The sequence below is a fragment of the Cetorhinus maximus genome, chromosome 2, assembly GCF_964194155.1.
Source record: "Cetorhinus maximus chromosome 2, sCetMax3.hap1.1, whole genome shotgun sequence".
Lineage (NCBI taxonomy): Eukaryota > Metazoa > Chordata > Chondrichthyes > Lamniformes > Cetorhinidae > Cetorhinus > Cetorhinus maximus.
This window is the reverse complement of record NC_135880.1, coordinates 160198032-160218700: the sequence shown is the minus strand read 5'-3', so window position 1 is coordinate 160218700 and position 20669 is coordinate 160198032. Positions and strand designations below refer to the sequence as shown.

At 41.9% G+C, this 20669-nt stretch overlaps 1 long non-coding RNA gene across 1 annotated transcript in view; it reads right to left on the bottom strand.

Moving 5' to 3' along the window:
* LOC144690718 (uncharacterized) overlaps positions 1-20033 on the bottom strand; it is a 560653-nt gene extending 540620 nt beyond the window's left edge. The window contains exon 1 of the long non-coding RNA XR_013578939.1: positions 19942-20033. This is a non-coding gene — a long non-coding RNA (uncharacterized LOC144690718). The remainder of the gene's footprint in view (positions 1-19941) is intronic.
* Between the last annotated feature and the right edge of the window lie 636 nt (positions 20034-20669).

Below are 20669 nucleotides of genomic sequence, written 5' to 3'. Positions count from 1 at the left end.
GGGGGGGGAGGAAATGGGTGGGGGGAGGAAATGGGTGGGGGGGGGAGGGGTGAGGGGGGGGAGGAAATGGGTGAGGGGGGGGTGGGGTGAGGGGGGGGGGAGGAAATGGGTGAGGGGGGGAGGAAATGGGTGAGGGGGGGGAGGAAATGGGTGAGGGGGGGGAGGAAATGGGTGAGGGGGGGGAGGAAATGGGTGAGGGGGGGGAGGAAATGGGTGAGGGGGGGGAGGAAATGGGTGAGGGGGGGGAGGAAATGGGTGAGGGGGGGGAGGAAATGGGTGAGGGGGGGGAGGAAATGGGTGAGGGGGGGGAGGAAATGGGTGAGGGGGGGGAGGAAATGGGTGAGGGGGGGGAGGAAATGGGTGAGGGGGGGGAGGAAATGGGTGAGGGGGGGGAGGAAATGGGTGAGGGGGGGGAGGAAATGGGTGAGGGGGGGAGGAAATGGGTGAGGGGGGGGAGGAAATGGGTGAGGGGGGGAGGAAATGGGTGAGGGGGGGGAGGAAATGGGTGAGGGGGGGGAGGAAATGGGTGAGGGGGGGGAGGAAATGGGTGAGGGGGGGGAGGAAATGGGTGAGGGGGGGGAGGAAATGGGTGAGGGGGGGGGGAGGAAATGGGTGAGGGGGGGGGGAGGAAATGGGTGAGGGGGGGGGAGGAAATGGGTGGGGGGGGGTGGGGTGAGGGGGGGGAGGAAATGGGTGGGGGGGGTGGGGTGAGGGGGGGGAGGAAATGGGTGGGGGGGGGTGGGGTGAGGGGGGGGAGGAAATGGGTGGGGGGGGAGGAAATGGGTGGGGGGGGAGGAAATGGGTGGGGGGGGAGGAAATGGGTGGGGGGGGAGGAAATGGGTGGGGGGGGAGGAAATGGGTGGGGGGGGAGGAAATGGGTGGGGGGGGAGGAAATGGGTGGGGGGGGGTGGGGTGAGGGGGGGGAGGAAATGGGTGGGGTGGGTGGGGGGGGGGGGAAATGGGTGGGTGTGTGAGAGGGTAAATTGACACTGAATTGTCATACGTGGTATGGGGGGCCATGGGGAGCTTGTGTTGGCATTGAATTGGCATGCAGGGTATGAGGGGCTATGGGGATGGGTGGGATGGTGACAGGGTCTGAGGAGTGAGGGCTAGAGGGCCTAACATCATCTAAAACAACTGGGTCGAAGGCCCTGAAAACCGAGAGGGGCCATCTAACCAGCTCATCTCGACACTCACCAGCCCCTAACGCTCTCTTTCTGAACCTGACTCCATCCCGCACCTGCCTTTCCAAAGCAAAATCTCATGATTCAGGATACTTTTCATCGAGGCAGATCTGGCAAGTTGGGAAGTTTCTCAACTTGAGCTACCTGCCTCAGTAGTCAAATCCAGCCCATAATTTCTCCCACTTGTCATTCGTTCTGTGATGTGACCATCATAGACTTGGCATGATACGTGCAAATAAATTATAATGCTTAACCCATTTCTGCAATTACCTCTCATACCCAGATTCTTTTTCATTTCCCTTTCCGTTAGGTACTTTTGCTGACATTCAAAGGCTACTCAATTTATTTTATAGAGGGGAATTTATCACAGTTATCGGATAAAGTGCATTATTTTTTGTAGCTCTATGTAGAATGAATGATGACGATGTCACCTGTGTATCCTTATCTAAATATAAAATCATAAATTACATGTGTGTTAAGACCTTCTGAATGAATAAAAGTGGCTTCAAGCTGTCTGCTGGACCTCAGGGAATGTAGGAAGTAATGCTGCAATGAGCCCATTAAGAAGTAAGGGTATGACACTTGTCCTCATTGGTCTGTGCTATAAATCTTGAGAATTTTGTGCCATATATTTTCATAACTTGCTGTGATTGTGGTGAATCACAGTGCTAGCAAATCATGCACCTGCCAAGCAACTCATTTTGCATGAAATGTTGTGATTCAGTCACAGCTAAATCTACGAAGGTGGAAAACTATGGAAATGGTTGTTTATGGCTTGTTTACAATCTAGAGAAATGCAGTAAATAAAGTGGAAGCAATCTTTTTAGAGAAAACAAAATAACTGCATATGTCACCTGGAATGGCTATGTCAACCCCTGTCTTAACATTGGGCAGAATTCTACGGTCCCCACCAAAGGGTTTGACGGCGGCAGTGCCCATAAAATTCCCCGGATGGCCTTCCTGTTGCCCTTCTGCCCGCCTCCAACCTGTTTACAATTGTACATAGAGTGGGCAAGGCCTTGGGCTGATATGCCTTAGCACCCCATCCCCAACTGAGACCCCTAAGTGATCAATAATTGGCCACTTATGGGCCTCCTCCTGCCCAGCTTGATGCGAATAGTTCAGGGGCAGGGCAAAGCCCAAGAGATCACCCTGCTCGGGGCTTGGGTGGGAAAGTTTGGTGGGGGGGCTGCTCCCATGGGCCCTTGGGAGCCCTCCCCCAAGCTCGTGGGAGCTTCCTCATCCCACATTCCCAGTCTCTCCACCAAGAGCCTCACCCCTCTCTACCCACGTGCCCCGGGCCTCACCTCCCTTTCCCTGCCATCAGACCCCCTGCATTTACATGGTCCTGTACTCCAGGACTTAGAAGCTGGGGACAGGTCCCAGTCCTGGCCAATGTTACCACTGGCACTACAGTGCTGCCAGCCAATCTGATTGGCTGGCAGCTCTCTGAGGTCGGACTGAGGTGTAAGTCCCACCTCCAGCCATTAACTACCCTTGGAGCGTTAAATGGTTTCAGGCTGCTGTGATTGGTGGGGATGCATTCTCCGTGGACTCTTCGGGAGGTGGGGTGGGAAACCCTGCCATCAAAAAATCCTGCTCATTATGAATTTTCTTCCAATCAGGAGTAATGCATTAAATAATTCTTTATGGTTGGAGAGTACGTACAACTTCAGAGGTACTTAATCCAATGAGTTTGATTAATTAAGAAGTACTTGCACGTTTGTTATATCTTTTTCATAATGCCGGTCTTTTTTGCCATTCAGGAACAGCAATGGCCATTTCTGCAACCCAGTGACCAACATGGGGCAACAACTTGCCGTGTAACCTCTTGTTTATGCACAGACGTGAGACGATTTTACTTGTGCAAACTGGAAAAAAATCACTGATAAAATGTTATCATTCCTAAGTGTCCTCTTGAACATCAAGAAAAGATGCACATTGGATTTTAATCAGCCTTATTGATCTTCTCCACCCTAAATTTTCTCCCCTCTTTTTCTTAAGATACTAAGTCTTACTGGACTACATTATGTATACCCTATCCCAGAGTGACACAGGAATCTACAATAACTTTCAGCTGGTCACCACAAATTGTTTTACATTGCATCCAATGATCCAGGTTGGCACTTTACAAAAAGTGACAGTATCAAGAAAAAGGCAATTGGTTATGGGGAATTAGAGGAAAAAAATAGTCTCTTCTGTAGCTGTTATCAGGAGTCCAAAGTAGCCTGTTGTCTCCCAATGGGCAGGGAACAGATGTAACAATGTGACTTGAAGCGACTTTTGACCAGAGAAATGGGTAATTTAAGTTGTGGTTCACACTGAGATCTGTAGCAAAGGGAAGAGCAGAATAAAAGTCCCACAAATAATATCTGTGTTGGATTAAAAATCAGGATTTTTGAGAATAAATTTCTGGATTACTTCTTATGCCATGTACTAGGTAAGTGGATTAGACATACCAATGTGATATTTGTCAGGTATAGAAGGGAGTGTTTCAGTTTTCTAAAGCTTTAGGGTGAAATCTGGGACAGGGAAAGTCATCAACAGATGGGATGAACTTCACAAAAAAGCAAACAAGTACCAAGTCCTTTCAAATAGAGTACCAGTACTGTAAAAGGAATGTGAAAATCTTAACTAAATCCAAAACTCATATTGAAGGCATATGATGTTGTCCCCTTGACAACTTCTACTAGAGCAAAACTGGGAGCTAAATATTCCTTGCGACAAAATGTTCTTGAGCCAGGAAAGAGCTGTAGCCTTTTTAATTACAATCGTAGGAAAGAAAGATTGATAGAGTTTGTTTGGGTTAAGCAATAGAAAGAAATTACTACCATTTTGGAAATCATATGATTTCAGTGGAAGATGGCCAAAGGGAATCCAGATTAATAGCTAACAAATAGCAGACTAAACACTGAGCCAGAAATGGGAAATATTTAAAGACAAAATGGATGAAGTAAAAATTAAAGATATTTCAGCATGAAGAAGGAGATTCAGAAATTACATGGATGAGCTGAAAAAAATCACTGAAACATTAGATTGAACAGAAGCACAATTGGAAGAAAAAAATGAGAAATAGAAAAACGTATAGAGTGGAAGCAAAAATGGAGATTAGATAGGCAAACAAAGTGCAAGGAAGAAGGCAGGCAGTTTACATTTTTAAATTAGCTGTTCCCAAACTGGGGGCCACGACCCCAATTAGGATCTCAGAAACAGCGAACGGGGTTGCAAGCTCCCTCTCCTCCGACACTGTGCCCCACACCAGCACCATACACAGGTGGCATCTGACCCTGCCATTGCCTTGCTCATCTCTTAGTCTCTCTCTCCAGGCCATGGGCTCCTAGGCGTAGTTGCTTCACTGAGTTTCAAAGCCCGACCCTGACTATGGCGCAGCGATGTCCCTGCATCTGAGCCCAACCCCTCCACCCTTGTGCTGCGGAAAAACCTGGGCTCCAACATCGGCCAACTGCAGACCCTCAACCTGAGCTTGCACTGCTTCTTGGCCAAGGTCCATAAATGGGATCAGCTCAGATGAAGTCATGGACTGGTAAGTACATAAAATAATAAATTTTTTACAAAGTACTGTAAAAACACAGATTTTCATATTTGTTTGATGTATTATATGTTGATTATAATATATGAACTTTAATAATTATACACAGAAAGTTACTATGTTGCTCTATTGCTGTTTTGTTTTTGTTGGCGTTTGGGGGTCACATTAATTTTCAAGTGTTAAGAAGAGTTGTAGTGGAAAATAGTTTGGGAAGCATTATTCTAAGTCCAAAATAAGTGTCAGGATGGTCAGATATAAGCAAAATATTTTGTACAGAGGGTACATGCCGAATTAAGTATTTCATCTTAGTTTTTACTAGCAATGTAAATTTGGATTTTTGGAGAGCCTGAGGAGGATGTGGAGGAGTTACTACTAGAAAGAAAAGTTCAAAAATAAACTGCATATAAGGAGGCTTGTATGACTAAAATTAGACAAACTTACCAGGCCCAAATGGTATATATCCCAGAATACTAAAGCAGGTTGCAGGGAAGATGGCAAAGATACAACTCATTGTCGAAAAATCATTTAAAATGAGAAAGAGCAATAAGCAAAAAAAAATGTTCGTCATGTATGTTGATATACTTCAAGTTTATAACATGGGTTAAAATTACTAAGACCAGCATTTATAGCCAATCCCTGATTGCCCTTAAAGTGGTGGTGGTGGTGAACCACCTTCTTGAACTGCTGCAGTCCATATGAGGTAAGTGCACCCATAATGCTGTTAGGGTTCCAGGATTTTGACTCAAGGAATGATGCTTTTTGACTCAGCAACAGTGAAAGAATGACGATATAGTTCCAAGTCAGGATAGTGTGGGGCTTGAAGAGGAACTTGCAGATGGTGGTGTTCCCATACATCTGCTGCCCTTGTCCTTCTAGGTGGTAGAAGTCACAAGTTTGGAAGGTGCTGTTGAAGGAGCCTTGGTGAGTTGCTGTATTGTAACTTGTAGATGGGACACAATGCTGCCAATATGTGCTGGTGGTGGAGGGAGTGAATGTTTAAGGTGGTAGATTGAGTACCAAGGAGCAGTTTGTCCTGAATGATGTTGAGCTTCTTGAGTATTGTTGGAGCTGCCGTCATGCTGGCAAGTGGAGAGTATTCCATTAAACATCTGACTTGTGCCTTTTAGACGATAGACAAGCTTCCGGAAGTCAGCAGATACGTTACTCGCCACAGAACTCCCAGACGTTGACCTGCTCTTGTAGCCACAGTATTTAGTCTAGTTAAGTTTTTGGTCAATGGTGATCCCCAGCATCTTGATGATGGGGGATTCAGCAGCAGAAATGCTGTAGAACGTTAAGGGGAGATGGTTAGATTCGCTCTTGTTGGTGATTTCATTATCTGGCACCTTGCTGTGAATGTTACTTTGTACTTATCAGCCCAAGCCTGAATGTTGCCCAAGTCTTGCTGCACGTGGGCACGGACTGTTTCAGTATCTGAGGAATTGCAATTAGTACCGAACATTATGCAATCATGAGCAAACTTCCCCACTTCTGACCTTATGATGGAGGAAATATCATTGATGAAGCAGCTGAAGATGGTTGGGCCTAGGACACAACCCTGAAGGTTTGAGATGATTGATCTCCAACAACCACAACTATCTTCCTTTGTGCTGGATATGACTCCAACCAGTGGAAAGTTTTTTTCCCTGATTCCCATCAACTTTAAGGCTCCTTGATGAAACACTCAAACAAATGCTGCATTGACATTAAGAACAAGCATTTTCACATCAGCTCAGGAATTCAGCTCTTTTGACCATGTTTGGCCCAAGGAAAATCTAAGATCAAAGGATTTATGTGGAACAGGAGATGTTTAATTTAACTTAATTTTTTGATTCAATCACAGTGTATAGATGAAGAGAATGTAAGGTACTGTGTGTATTTATTTTCAGAAGGTGGATGATGAGGAAATGTAATTGCATCATGGAGAGATAGCTTGCTGACAGAAACCAATTGGTAAGAGTCACTAATTTTTTTTCTTTTTAATGTATGGTTTGTGGTGGAACCTCAAGTCATACATGTGTATGAATCAGTTTATCTGTACAAACATGGGGGATGATATCAAATTATGGGGGAGAAGGAAAAGTGCATGAATAAATCAGAATAGTGGACAGATGGAATTCATGAAAAGATGCCTGAAGTAATACATATTGGACAACAGAACAGAAAAGGAAACATGTCCAAAATGGTAAGATTCTTATCAGAATGGAGGAACAGAAAGATCTAGGGAAGTCTACTATAGGCAGGAATTTCCAGCTTGTGTGTGAATTTCCTGTGATTAAAATGAATAGGTTGAGGAATTGGGGCTGATAAGCCCACCAGTATAAAATATTGCCAAGTAGATGTGGAAAGCTCCAGGAAGAATAGGCCAAAATAAATGCAAATAGGATTTTGAGTTTAATGGAAAATGGTAACCGAGTATAAAAGCAGGGAAGTAATACAGTTGTTCAAAACATTGGTTCAGGCATAGATGGAAAAATGTGGGCTTCTAGATTTCTACATTAAGAGAGATATTAGAACCGTGGGTAAAGTTTATTCAAATTATAACAGGAATGAGACATTATAGTTAGAAAGAAAGATTTGAAGAATTGGATCTTTCATCACCGCAGCAACGAGGTTAAGGGAGATCAAGCAGACATTTTCATAATTATAATTGGTTCTGAAAAGCTAATCATTGAGAAATGAGTTTCCCTGGTTGGCAGTCAATATCATTACAAGAAGAACAAAAGGAAGAGTTTGATTTTTTTTTTTGGACAGGTTATTTGAACATGGAATTCTTTACTGCAAGCAGCCACTGAGGTGGATACTATGACGCCATTTAAAAGACAATTGGATAGATAGTTGAAAGATACTTATTTTGGCCTATTCTTCCTGTAGCTTTCCAGATCTACTTGGCAATATTTTATGCTGGTTCGGCTTATCAGCCCTGATTCCTCAACCTGTTCATTTTACTAGGCAGGAAATTCATTTGGAAGATGGAAATTCCTGCCTATAGTAGACATCCCTAGATCTTCCTATGATAGATATGATCAAAAAAAAACTATGGGCCAGAAATTGGTATGTTAAGAATGTGAGGTATTTTTTTGTTGAAAAAGTCTACTCCATAGTTTTCTTACAGCATAGCAATAGAGGACATGCAACTCATTGAACTTGGCAAAAGCATAGATTCACTGAAATTTTATAGAAAACAGGAGCAGGAGTAGGACATTCAGCCCTTCTAGCCTGCTCCATCATTCAGTATGATTATGTCTGATCCTCTATCTCAACACCATACTCCTGATCTCTCCCCATTCCCCTTGACAGCTTTGGAGTCTTGAAATCTAATTCCTTCTTAAATATATTCAGTGACTTGGCCTCCAAGCCTTCTGTGGTAGAGAATTCCACAAGTTCACCACCCTCTGGGTGAAGAAGTTTTTCCACATCTCAGTCCTAAATTATGAAGCACTGGGGACATTTTAACCCCCAGGAAGGATAGAGTGGGGAGGTCGGGTGTTAAATTCTTAAAAGTGGGGAAGCCACCCCCAATCCACTGCAAACACACCTACTTCTCGATGGTTAACTCAATGGTTTGGGGTTGGGTTAGTCACCTGCTCTCAGGACTAATTATAATATTCAAATGACGCTACTTTCTCAGAAACCCGGCAGCTAAAGGGAGGCAAAATCGGATCAAGCAGCTAAATGACGGATAAGGTGGTGGAGTGGTAGTGCCACTGGAACTGGTGAGATGTAAATTCAATTAATTTAATTAATTTGATTGGTAAACATTTGAAATTGAAAGCTAGTTTTAGTAATGGTGCTGTGAAATTATCATTGATTGTCATAAAACGCCACCTCGTTCATGAATGTCCTTTTGAGAAGTAAATCTGCCATCCTTACCTGGTGTGGCCTACATGTGACTCCAGAACCACAGCAATGAGGTTGACTCTTAACTGCCCTCTGCAATGGCCTAGCAAGTCAATCAATTCAGGGGCAATGAGAGATGGGCAACAAATGTTGGCCTTGCCACTGATGCTCATATGCCATCAAAGAAATTTTTTTTAAAAATCTGGAATGTGCCAAAATGATTGGGCAGACACATGGCAAATGGAATTTAATGCAGTTAAGTGCGAAGCGTTGCTCTTGCAAAGAAGTACCATAATCTAAATAGTATGATTTTGATGAGGGAACAGAGGGACTGGGGGTGCATAGTCACAAATCCTTGAAGGTGACAGGTCAAGCTGATATGCAGTTAAGAAAGCAATATATGCGTATGCAATACTTGGTTATGTAAAGAAGGGTACTGAGTCTAAAAGCAAGGAAGTCATGCTAAGTATTTACAAATCACTGGTTAGGTCTCAGCTGAAGTACTGTATACAATTCTGGATGCCAGACTTTAGAAAGGGCCTTGGAGAGGGTACAGAAATGTTTTACCAGGATGATATCAGAGATGAGGGACTTCAGTTATGTGGAGAAATTAGGGAAGCTGAGATTGTTCTCTCTAGAGCAGAGAAAATTAGGGGAAGACCTAACGGAAAAACACAGATGATGATTTTGGTAGAGCGAACATAGAGAAACTATTTGACAAGTGGGTCGATAATCAGAGGTCATAGATTTAAAAGAAGAAGAATGTACATGGGAAATGAGGAGAAATTGTGTTACGTAGAAGATTGTTCTGAACTAGAACACAGCACCTGAAAGGGTGGCTGAATCAGGTTGCACAGGAACTTTCAAAAGGCAACTGGGCATGTGCTTGAAGACAACTAATTTGCAGGGCTATGGGGAGGAAGCTGGGCTGTGGGGCTAATTTTTACAGCTCGTTCAAAGAGCATAATGGGTCCACTGAGTCAAATGTCCCCTAATGTAAGATTCTATGGTTCACCTTGTGAGGAAGAGGCCACTCTAAATGGTCTGTACATATCACAAGACCCTCGGCAAAAGTCCAAGGAACCTTGACAAGACTGACAGTATATAAATTTCTCTGCCATAATTGAAGGATGCTGCAAACTCTCCAGCTTATTCTAGGCTATTCCCAGTGAAAATTGCAAGAAAAAGTGACAGCTACGTATGGCACCTTTCCATTTCTAATCACTATCAGAAGTATAATTCTGAGAAGTCTCTGAAACAAGCTGGTCAGAACCTTCACAAATGTCTGAGGAATGTTATGGTAAAGTCAATTGTATCACTGTAATGAATAGACACAAATGGAAACTAAGGCCTGCACTTTCATCCTTGAAGCGGGTAATGGGAGTCAGGAAAAGGTGCCTGCAAAGGCGGGATCATCGTTGCCGGGTGGGGGGAGGTGGTGGAGAGATGGTGGTGACATGAGCTGGTCAGGCCAGCCGACCCAGGAGAAAGTCTGGAGGCAACCTCAGGGATTGCCAGGTGAGGAGACGGGCTGTATAAAAGGCCCACTGTAGTGCTGTGCCCCAATTACAATAAAAACAGAAAGGCCCTCCCTAGCCCTCACCCCTTGCACGCCCTCACCCTCCAAACACTCCCCAGGCCCCATCCATTCCATCTCATGCCACCCCATCCACCCCCTATGGCCCCTCATGCCAAACACTGCCCTTCCACCTACCCGCTATTTCCCCTCATGCCCCCATGCAAAGCTCTGCACTTCCACGCACCCCCATAGCTCCTCATGCCAAGCTATGGCACTTCCATGAACACTGTTCCTAGACAGTGCAAATTATGTTTTATATACTATTATATATATATTATTATACCCTGCAGTGACAGTAGGTTGTTTTAAAAAAATACTTTATAAAATAATTCATTTATAACTTTCTCCCATGTTCAAAGGAAAGTCATTTTACTATGAGCTAATAAAATAATCAATCATCCAGACCCTTTAAAGCATCAATAACAAGGACCACAGACCCTTGAAACCATTTAATGTTGTGCAAACAAACATCATGAAATTGACAGCAGGGATCTGAGAACCTGATCTGCCGATCAAACAACATTTTCTCTGGGGTGCAGGTGCTTTAGTACTCTAAAGGTTGTCTGGGCTGTCAGCCAAGCATACATAATGAAGCAGTGAGTCAATGGGCATCGAAGTACCATAGATTGGCATGGGGGCATGAGCAGCCATAGGGGTTGGGGGAAGGGAACAGCTCAGCATGGGTCATGAAGGGCCATAGAGGGTGGGTGGGGGTCATGAGGAGGGCCTATTGAACTTACCTTTTAAAAGGTTCTGCCATGCACACTAAGGTTCATGACTCCTCTCAGAAGCCATGAATCACAAGTCTTTAAAAACCTGGCCTGAATTCATGAAAATTGGAGAGGAGTAGGATCTGCTTACTTCCGCAGTGGAGCCGGCATGTTGCAAGTGCCGGATGTGGGCTTTTGACAGGAACCAGCCCACAACCTTTAATATGCACTGCCGAAATCACACACCTCAGGAATGGGGTCGGGAATCCCGGAATCCAGACCCACCTGTCATTTTTACTGTGCTCCCGAGTCATACCAACACATTGAAAATCCAGGCCTAAATGTCAGGACCTTGCTTTCTCCATAAAGCAAAAGAGGTAGGGCAGACACAACTCATGTCTTTCAGCTGAATATAAGCAAGATGGAGCAGTAGTCAGATATATACTAGAGCCCAGAGTATTCCCTAAAAGCTGTATAACAACTGAGATAGATTTGATTAAGTGCGAGATGACGCTTTGCAGCCTAAAAGTTAATAGGCTAAGCTTTCCACTTTGGGTGCAATCAAACATTCTGGTGCAAATTACGCCTGTGTTGGAAAGTGTTCTTTCCTCCCTCAGTCTCCACTCACTCATTTGCATATCACCGAACACAACATTTGTCATGTGCTCGTGCAAATGGGCAGATTTTTAAAACAATTTTTTTTTAAGGATTTTACTTTAAAAAATATCCCTTGATATGTTTAAGAGCAGCAACTTGGTGCAATTTAATACAGCTTAAAATTAGTTTATCACAAAAACTACGCTCTCCAAATTTTCATGTCCGACTCTAGACAATGCTCGCCTCTGGATGGTCTAGAAAATCCCCTCGGTTTCTCTTTACATAGACCTGCTGAATATGTCCAGCAATTTCTCTTTTCATTTCAGATATTCAGGCCTAAATTTTCCCGTCAGCGATTTGGGGGTGGGGCCCGCTCGCCGACGGGAAAATGACGCGGGATGCTGTCGGGAGGAACCCCTGACGTCATCCCGGTCCCTTTAAATTTTTAGGAAGGCGGGCGGACAGTGAAATCAGCTGTCCGCCCGCCGAGCTGTCAATGGCCAATTGAGGCCATTGACAGAGTAATTAAGATAATTAAAGACCCTGCCTGTCCAACCTTAAGCCTGGCGGGCAGGCCAAGAGCCCCAGCGGACTTCTGATAATACATGAAACCTCATCCACTGGCGGGATGAGGTTTCATATCTGTTTTTAAAAACTTTAATACATTTTATGTGATATTTATTAACATGTCCCATCTCGTGTGACATTGTCACATGAGGGGGACATGTTAATAATTTTTTAATTTTTCTATTTTTAAAGTTTTCTGGACTGTCAGTAATCTCCCTGAGACAGCACATTGTCTCAGGGAGCAGTGCGCTCTTTCATGCGCATGTGCGAAAGAGCACACTTTGACAGCTGGGGATTCCTTAATTGGCTTGCCCACTCAAAATGGCGGCGGGCCCTGTTTCGGTGGCGGGGGTCAGCTGTCCGCCCGCCGCCGAGCCGATGGGGCCCGCACACCCACCAAGGGCAAAATTCTGCCCACAGTATCTGCAGTATTTTATTTCTCTACTAATGTCTTTGCCACCAAAAGATCCAGCTTAATTTTTACAGCTTCTTCAAAAGTCCAAATATGAGTGCAATTAGTGCAAGTTCTCAATGATGATTAATTCACCCTGGGGGCATAGCCCGTTCTAGGGGTGGGGTCCACACTTAGTGTGATTGTTTTTACTGTTGCAAACAATTATGGAAACTTGAGGTAGGCTGGGCACCATTTGCACTTAAAATTCTGTGATCTTTTTCATCAGTTACTCAGATTTTGGGCGAATTACACTGAAAAATCAACACAATTTAGCAGAAAATCCAGGCCAAGTAGTCAAAAGATCCATGGCCATGATCTGTCTCCAAGTTCACAGCAGACTCCAAGGGCCTAAGGGCATAATTAAGCTTTTAGCACCCAGACATGCAGAAGGTCCAAACAAGGATGCATTGTGGTTTATAGCAGGCTGGAACAATGATTTAAGGACTAAGGCAAAGATGCTGATGATTAGAATATATTAGACTGGAAATATGACCAGACTGGAAATATGACCATTGTTGTAAGTACAGGCACTGTGAAATGTTAGGATTTCAGATGAATCTAACACAAGTCCACCAAAATCAGGCAAAGCTATCTTGGGTGGCACATTGTTTCATTACACTGCTTACCTCTCCTTCTTCTACACCAACCTCCTTTTGACTTAAACAAATCATTCTGCACAATCCAAATGAGAATAAATTCAATTTAAAATACTTGTAATGTACTTGACTATATTTCTGTGCCTATGGAATTGCTGTACAATGCTTGCAAGATCAAACTTTGGGGAATTCTGATTATCAGTCAATTTTCATTATCCACCATTACCTCAGATGCGAGATTTTCCATTGTACATCAAAGAGCAGAGTTAGCTTATTTCCTTGATCAAATTAATAGCATTGTTCCTTTGACATGAGAACTTCCTTTCCCGTTATTTGCTTTTCCAAGTGAAATGTAGAAATATGATGATGTTACATTGTTTGGGATGTGTATCATTTCCTTTCTGAAATGTACTTATGTAATAGTATTATGAATAAGGTATTGGTAAATATCAAAGACATGTGAGAGCTCTTTTGAAAATAAACTGCTTGGATTGTACAAGAGTTTAGAAACATGTCTTGATTAAAGGTAAATGAGGCTTTGAGGAAAACAGTCCAAAACAGCCAGAATTTATTATTCAGGTTCAGCACATTATCTAGGAATCTTTTTATGGGTGTAAGTAGCTTCTTACAGAATTTCGCACTAAGTGAAGTTTGCATTTATATTATGGAGTGACATTACTGAATGAGTCAGAACAGTTCATTTTAAAATGTATTGTGTCATACTTTCTCAATAGGAAACTTGGTCTGTACAGTACAAGTTACATATGTAGGTGGTGATATGGTAAGATTTTCTAATGTTAAATACCCATATAACATTATATGCCAAACAGTACCTTAAGGGTTAGTCTTAAGTGCACTTGCAAATTTCAGCTATGGATGTTGTGGTGGTGCAGCCAGGGTTTTGAGGCTCATTTGGAATAGCCAGCAGTCATGCTTCAGGGAAGTTAGAATGTTAAGTTGATGTGTTCAAATATAACCATTTTAAAAATTAATGCTCTCCTCATGGTTCTGCCAAATCTCCTTCCATCCCACCATGCTGACTCTACTTTCATCACACTTTCTGTACTTCAACCAATTCTACTTCGCTGCTTTCTGAAAGGTTTTCTTTCAAAACAATGAGATTAAATAAAATTATTCAAATAAAAGTCCAAATATGGGACTTTTAAATTGCATCAGTGTTGCTTTGATTCAACTACTTCTTTACATTGACCTCACTGGACCTGGAAATCACACTTGGTCTGAACTTCCAACCTGAACAGCTTCTGAATCAAATATGGCAACATCTCATAAAAATTTAACTTCCCCGTTGCTGCTACACCCCATGTTTGCCCTCTTGTTATGCTGTCATATACTGGGGTCCTCCCAAAAGCTGCTCAACCTCAGAGCAATCCTCCTCTCCCAATGAACCTCAAGGTTCAACACTTGGCTTGCTGCCTGACCCTGATATGTATCGACTATTCTAAAATCCTGTGATTCTCACTATATTGTTGCAAAATTCCAGGTTTTCCTCTGCCATTTCTGTCAAACTTCAAGTCCCTACTTCATACACCCCTAAGCGCTCCTAAAGCTCTCAACTTTTCCTCAGCCTCTCCAAAGCTATAGCAAGTCTATCTTAGAACCGTTTACATGTTGTCTGCTGTTGTACTATGCTGACAGTGCTGATATCCGACCACTGCCAACCATGTTGTATTATGGTGCATGGTCACGTCTCAACGATGAGATCTTGAGACTTGTATATTTCAACATGAGCTGTTTATTGTTAAACCCTTAATTATTTACAGGTCCAAGGTATGGTCATGCATGGAGTTCTTGTCTCCATGCAGGCTGCTTCCAGATGTTCTCTCTGGACTGTTCTGTCAGTCTATTACCATGTGACTCTATACATCATACCGTAGGCGGGGCTATTCTCCAGTGCCATGATAATGCTTGCTCGCTGAGCACCTTTACATCACAATGGCATGAGGAGCATACAATAGACTGCTACACACTGTGCTGAAAATTCCCCATCGTACTGTAATATAAACAGTATTTGACTTCATTGTTCAACTTGAATCAGTTCCCTCATGAACCTTCCCAATTTTCAAGGTTCCTTCATTGGTACCTGTTCCTTCAGCTGCTTAGGCCCCCAAACCTGAAATTCACTCCCTAAACTCCTCTAACCACTTTCCCTGTAGTGAATTCCTTAAAACCTACGCCTTACACCAAGCTTTTAGTTATCTGTCTTAATATTGTCTTAAGTTTTGGGCACATTTTGGTCAATGATGTCATGTGAAGCACTTGGGAATGTTTTACAATGTTAAAGGTGCTACATAATTGCAAGTTATTATTGTTATTAATAGACCTACATAATTGCAAGTTATTATTGTTATTAAAAGTGGACCTAACAAAGTATTCTGTTTTAATGATCTAACTTATGAAAGGATAGGTTATGGAGAAAACTTGAGCGGAGGGCAGCAGGGATGTTAATGAACTTCAAGCCAAAACACTTTGTATTGCGATGAAGAGCTAAATCTATTCCAATAGCAACAAATGGAGGTAATACAAGAATGTATCCTTTTTAGATGAAGGGAATTGGTTGGCTGGCTATAAAGAAGTTATTTTTACTGAACCAGGAGAAAGAAATTGGGGCCAAACAAAAGTTAATGACGCCTCAACAAAATGTAATTACTACAAGCTAAAGGAGTGATGACTTCCAGCCCAAGACATTTAGCAGCAAATTATACAAGTTAGTGCTCTTGGCACAGAGTTTCATGCAATGGGAGAGTATATTGGAAATTCAAGCATGGAGGGTAACACGGATGGAAAATTATGCAGGACACACTGACTGACCTCTGAAGCTCTGAACAAGGAACACTAATTTGTAAAATCTACTCCTTAATTGCTTATGAAACTGGACTGCCCCTTAGCACAGTCAATGTAGTTAGACAGAAATGGTTGAAGTGGATATTGTAAATAGAACTAAACAGTACGAGTTTTCTGATTTGGCCTTTGATCATCCCTGATTCCTATGCTGACTGTTATTTGGGAGAAATAGGAACAAGCTCTTCTGTTTTAATTGTAGAAAATAATATTTCTCAAAGTTGCCAACTACTAACCTCAAAAGTATTGATTCTGTCAAAATGATTTCAATTGCTGGCACATCTTCATTCAGTAAGAATTTACATTTTAATTTACCAGTTAAAAAGACAGATTGCTTGTTCAATTGTATGGAATAAGGGCTCAAGCCAGTAAAATGTAATAGGACTATTATCAGGAAATAGTTCACACAGGAAATAACCAATGTGTGGAATATACATCTAGATTGATTCCAAGGTCTTCACTTCACATTTAAGAAACAGCCGAATATTAGAATGACAGGGCATTAGGATCTCCCTGGATGGATTCACAAAGATAGGTTTAATGGCTTTCCTCATCTGTAATTATCTCATAACATTGCATTGCACCAATCATTGCTGGAGACCTGTTAATCATACTTATTGAGCAAATCATGACAGATATGATGGGTGAAGTGATTAAACCAAAATGTTCTTCAATTCATTTTCTAACAAGGCAAAACCATGTCATGCTTATGAGCAACTTCTATATTGTAAATTCAAACTCATTTTTAAAAAAATTTTGGGCTTTGTAATAATACCAACACACAGCAGCAATCTTTTGTCTCCAAGTTCAGAGGGGGAACTTTTTAGGGGTACAGAATGGAATACAATTACCAAGCACCTCCGCTAATCTATGTAGAAAAAAGACGAGTTTGTGGAAATTTGTGAAGTGCCAGAGAGGGAAAGAATGAATTGTTGCACACAACAGATGCCTAACAGGGCAATAATTTGGTTTTAAAAGTAGAGAACACATACCAAAAATGCAAAAGCACAGATATCAAACACGGTCGCAATATTTGCATACATTGGGTGGAATTTTTTTTATGATTGTCAGTCCAACCCATTGGTTGTAGAACCGGTGGGAAACCCACGTTACTTCTGATGGGGAGACCCGACTAAATGCTGCAAGATCTCCACCAGAGATCACCATGGAATCCCAGAACTCAGGTGAGTGAGGGCAGGATAGAGGTCTCAGGGATGAGTTGTGGGAGGGGCATTTGAAGACAAGGGTAGGAGGGTGCTCACACTCCTTTCCCGATGAAGGGTTCCTTGATCGAGCACTAAACCTGCACCACCCCTCCCCCGCTTCCACCCACCCCACCACCAGCACCTTCCAGAAGACTGCAGGTAAAACCAACAGGATTTGCCTGGCAACCTGTGGGAGGGATGGGAAAACTGTGCCATTCTCAAGTCACCCAAGCCACCACTAAATTCTAGTGGGCTCAGCAATTATTGCTCAATAATGAGCCTAATTGACTTCCCACTGAGAACGGGGGATTTTCTCCCATGGGCAACTTCCAGCCTCCAACTTAATCTCAGGAACTTTTCTTGATGCTCAAAGACAGGCATGTGGCCTCTTCCATGATTAAGGTTTCATGTTTCCGCCATGTTTAGTGCTGCGACGGGTTGCATTAAATGCAGCCTATTGTCTTTTTCCCTTATATATATATATATATATATATATGCAGCAATGCTCATGTTTTTGTCAACTCCCCATGCCTGCCAAACCCTGCAGGTTTTGGCTACATATATTCCTAATTTACACTGGCATACAAAAATCCAAAAGCTGGCTTGATAGCCATATGCTTTCCTGTGACAATTGCATACACAGATAAGACTTGAATTTGCAATTCAGTTGAGTCTGGAGGCTGATTTGTAAGACCAATGTGTGAAGTAACATGATATTGTATTCTTCATATAATAAATTATTTATGTCACCTGCACCATCAGAAAATGAGATATCAATCTATCAATTTCTATCAGTTTCTATCAATCACTTAGGAACAGACTTAAAATTTGCAGTAATCATCTGAAGATTATTTTATCAACCTTGTTTGTTAAGTAATAGTGCATGTCATAGTAATAATCAAGAAGGAAGGATATACTGGTCTTGGAGGGACTGTAGCATCGGTTTGCCAGAATGATAACTGGACTCCAAGGGTTAAATTACAAGGGCAGATTACACAAACTAGTGTTGTACTTCCTAGAATTTGCAAGGTTCAGTGGTAATTTGATTGATGTTCTCGAGATATTAAGTGGAATAGATTGGGTACAGTAAAACTATTTCCGCTGGCTCGGGAATCTAGGGCTAGCAAAAGTGAAAATAGGAAACAATTCTACACAAAGGGTGGCAGAGATTTGGAACTTCTCCACAAACAGAAATTGATACCACATCAACTGTAAATTTTAATTCTGGGGTTGATACATTTTTATTCTCCAAAGGTATTAACAGATATGACGCAAAAGCAGGTATATTGATTTAGGTATCAGATCAGCCTTGATCTCATTGATTTTCTAAGAGGAAATGCAATTTCAAAGGGACAAAAAAAAGCAATAAAATTGGTCGCCTACATCTGTTGATTCCAGTTGGACAGGAGTGCGTTAAGGAAGTGGAATCTAAACAGTTTCTCAAAACCAATCATTTCATTTAAAACACTGGAATGAGGAATGGCAAATTATTGGAGAGGGGCTTGAAATGTTCATTCACACCATGAACATCGACTGCTCTGCATTCTCCAGTTTGTACATATCTTATTTGCTTTGACATTTAATATTCATTCCTAGCCTTTGTCCAATGCAAAGATCTTTCTTCCATAATCCACCATTCTAATCCAGTTAGGTCCAACCTGAATCCATATATTCATAATGAAGCACTTTACTTATACTTAAAATCACCACTGCATTTACTAACAGGGGTATCAAATGTTAGTTGGATTTTTTCAAAGCAGAGCTAAAATAATTTCATGATTTTCATTCTCAAACTCTGTATCACCTTTGAAGGTTGATAGCAATTACTGTTGCTGTACAACAGCCATCCATTTTCAAGTTGATATTTTCATTTACAATGAGATCTGTTATTACCATTCCTGGAATTTTCTGGGATTATTAACAAGATTGCATTTATTTTTCAATCTCAACTCTTCAAGTTTGAACGTTGAACAGACAATAGGATTCCATGAAGCAAACAAATGATTCAATTAAGATCTCCTGGACTGTCATTTCAACAATAACCCACAATTTCATGTCACAGAAAACATTAGGAATTAATCAGCGAATATGCCACTGGTTCAATACATGAACTGAGTTTGTGATTAGAAAGTGGGACTCTGCAATTATTGTACTTTGATCCAATTGAGAGTTCAAGTCACAGAAAAGGCTTTTGCAATACTGAGTGGAAAGTGCACAATAACAAATCATTAGTTTACATTACATTGGATAACAAGCAAAACGGCTGCATAGGTGAGGAACCACAAGATGACTAATAGTCTTATAATAGGTGCTGAACACAGACTGATATATGGTAACAGAATTGTAAACAATTTAACAACATGAAGTGGTTACGTGGCTCATCTTTATATCTCAACTCCATTTACATTTCTTATCACTGGAATCAGAATCATTACAGAGCCTGTTCATGGTAGTGAGTCCCATTGTACAAAAAACACTTTATCACCATGACTTGATTGGGCTGTATAGAGTATTTCTCTTCACCACTGTGAAAACTTCCTTTGTTATCTGTACTCTTAGCAAACTATTGATATGGAAGGAAGAAACTCAGGTTTAAGTCATGAGCAGCTAAGAGAGATAAGAAAAAGATCATACTAACTGGTCCACTGATGCCACTTACTCTTAGGGTATTGTTCAAATCAAATCTCTTTAAACTGGATTTTTCTGTTTTAAAAAATATGGAAGGATACTGCAGTATTTGGACATTTGGAAGCTGCCAAGAGTTCTTTTTTTTTTAAAAAAAAAAGGGTCTTAAGTTCACCTTGGGACTGTCAGCAAGCAGGTCTCTTCCAAGCAATCACCTGAGCTATATGGTACTTGAGAAGTTGTTGTTTGTTTTGAACTGCAATGCAAAGTAATTGATGAAAAGCTGGAAGACAAAAAGACAATCACATGGCAGAGGCAAACCTTAAGTTTGAACCTGTGGTTTTGCTTTCAGTCTTGTTGGGGAAAGGCTGAGAACAGAAGGCTACCCTGACTAGCTCTCTCTCCCTCTCTACTTCGTGAAACCGTGGTGGTTGTTGGCCTGTAGCCAGATAATACTCACCTGAGTATAATTTGTGTCTGTATGATTTTGGACTTGCTAGCTTAGACAGGATGTATTGGTCCAGCTATACTCTCCTCCGCACTAAAGCATCATTGGTGAACTTCCTGACATCGACTGGGCCTAGCCGCACATCTTCACCCAAGGGAACTTAGACCAACAGCATCAAACCTCCGTGAACTATATTTTTTCTCTTTCTAAGCAAGTGTTATTTTCCATCTACCCAACTCTGCAGAGACTACTTGTGTGTCTTTTGTTTGTCTATGTATGTGTGTCTATGTGTGCACTGGGGAAGTTTAAAAGGGTGAGTTAGTTACACTTCCGGATTACAATTATGTGTCAACCAGTTCTTGAAACTTGTTTTTTTTTTATATAATAAATGAATCATTCTGAGTTTTTTGAAAGAAGCCTGGTCAGAGTCTCTTTTCTTCTGGGTACTAGAACAA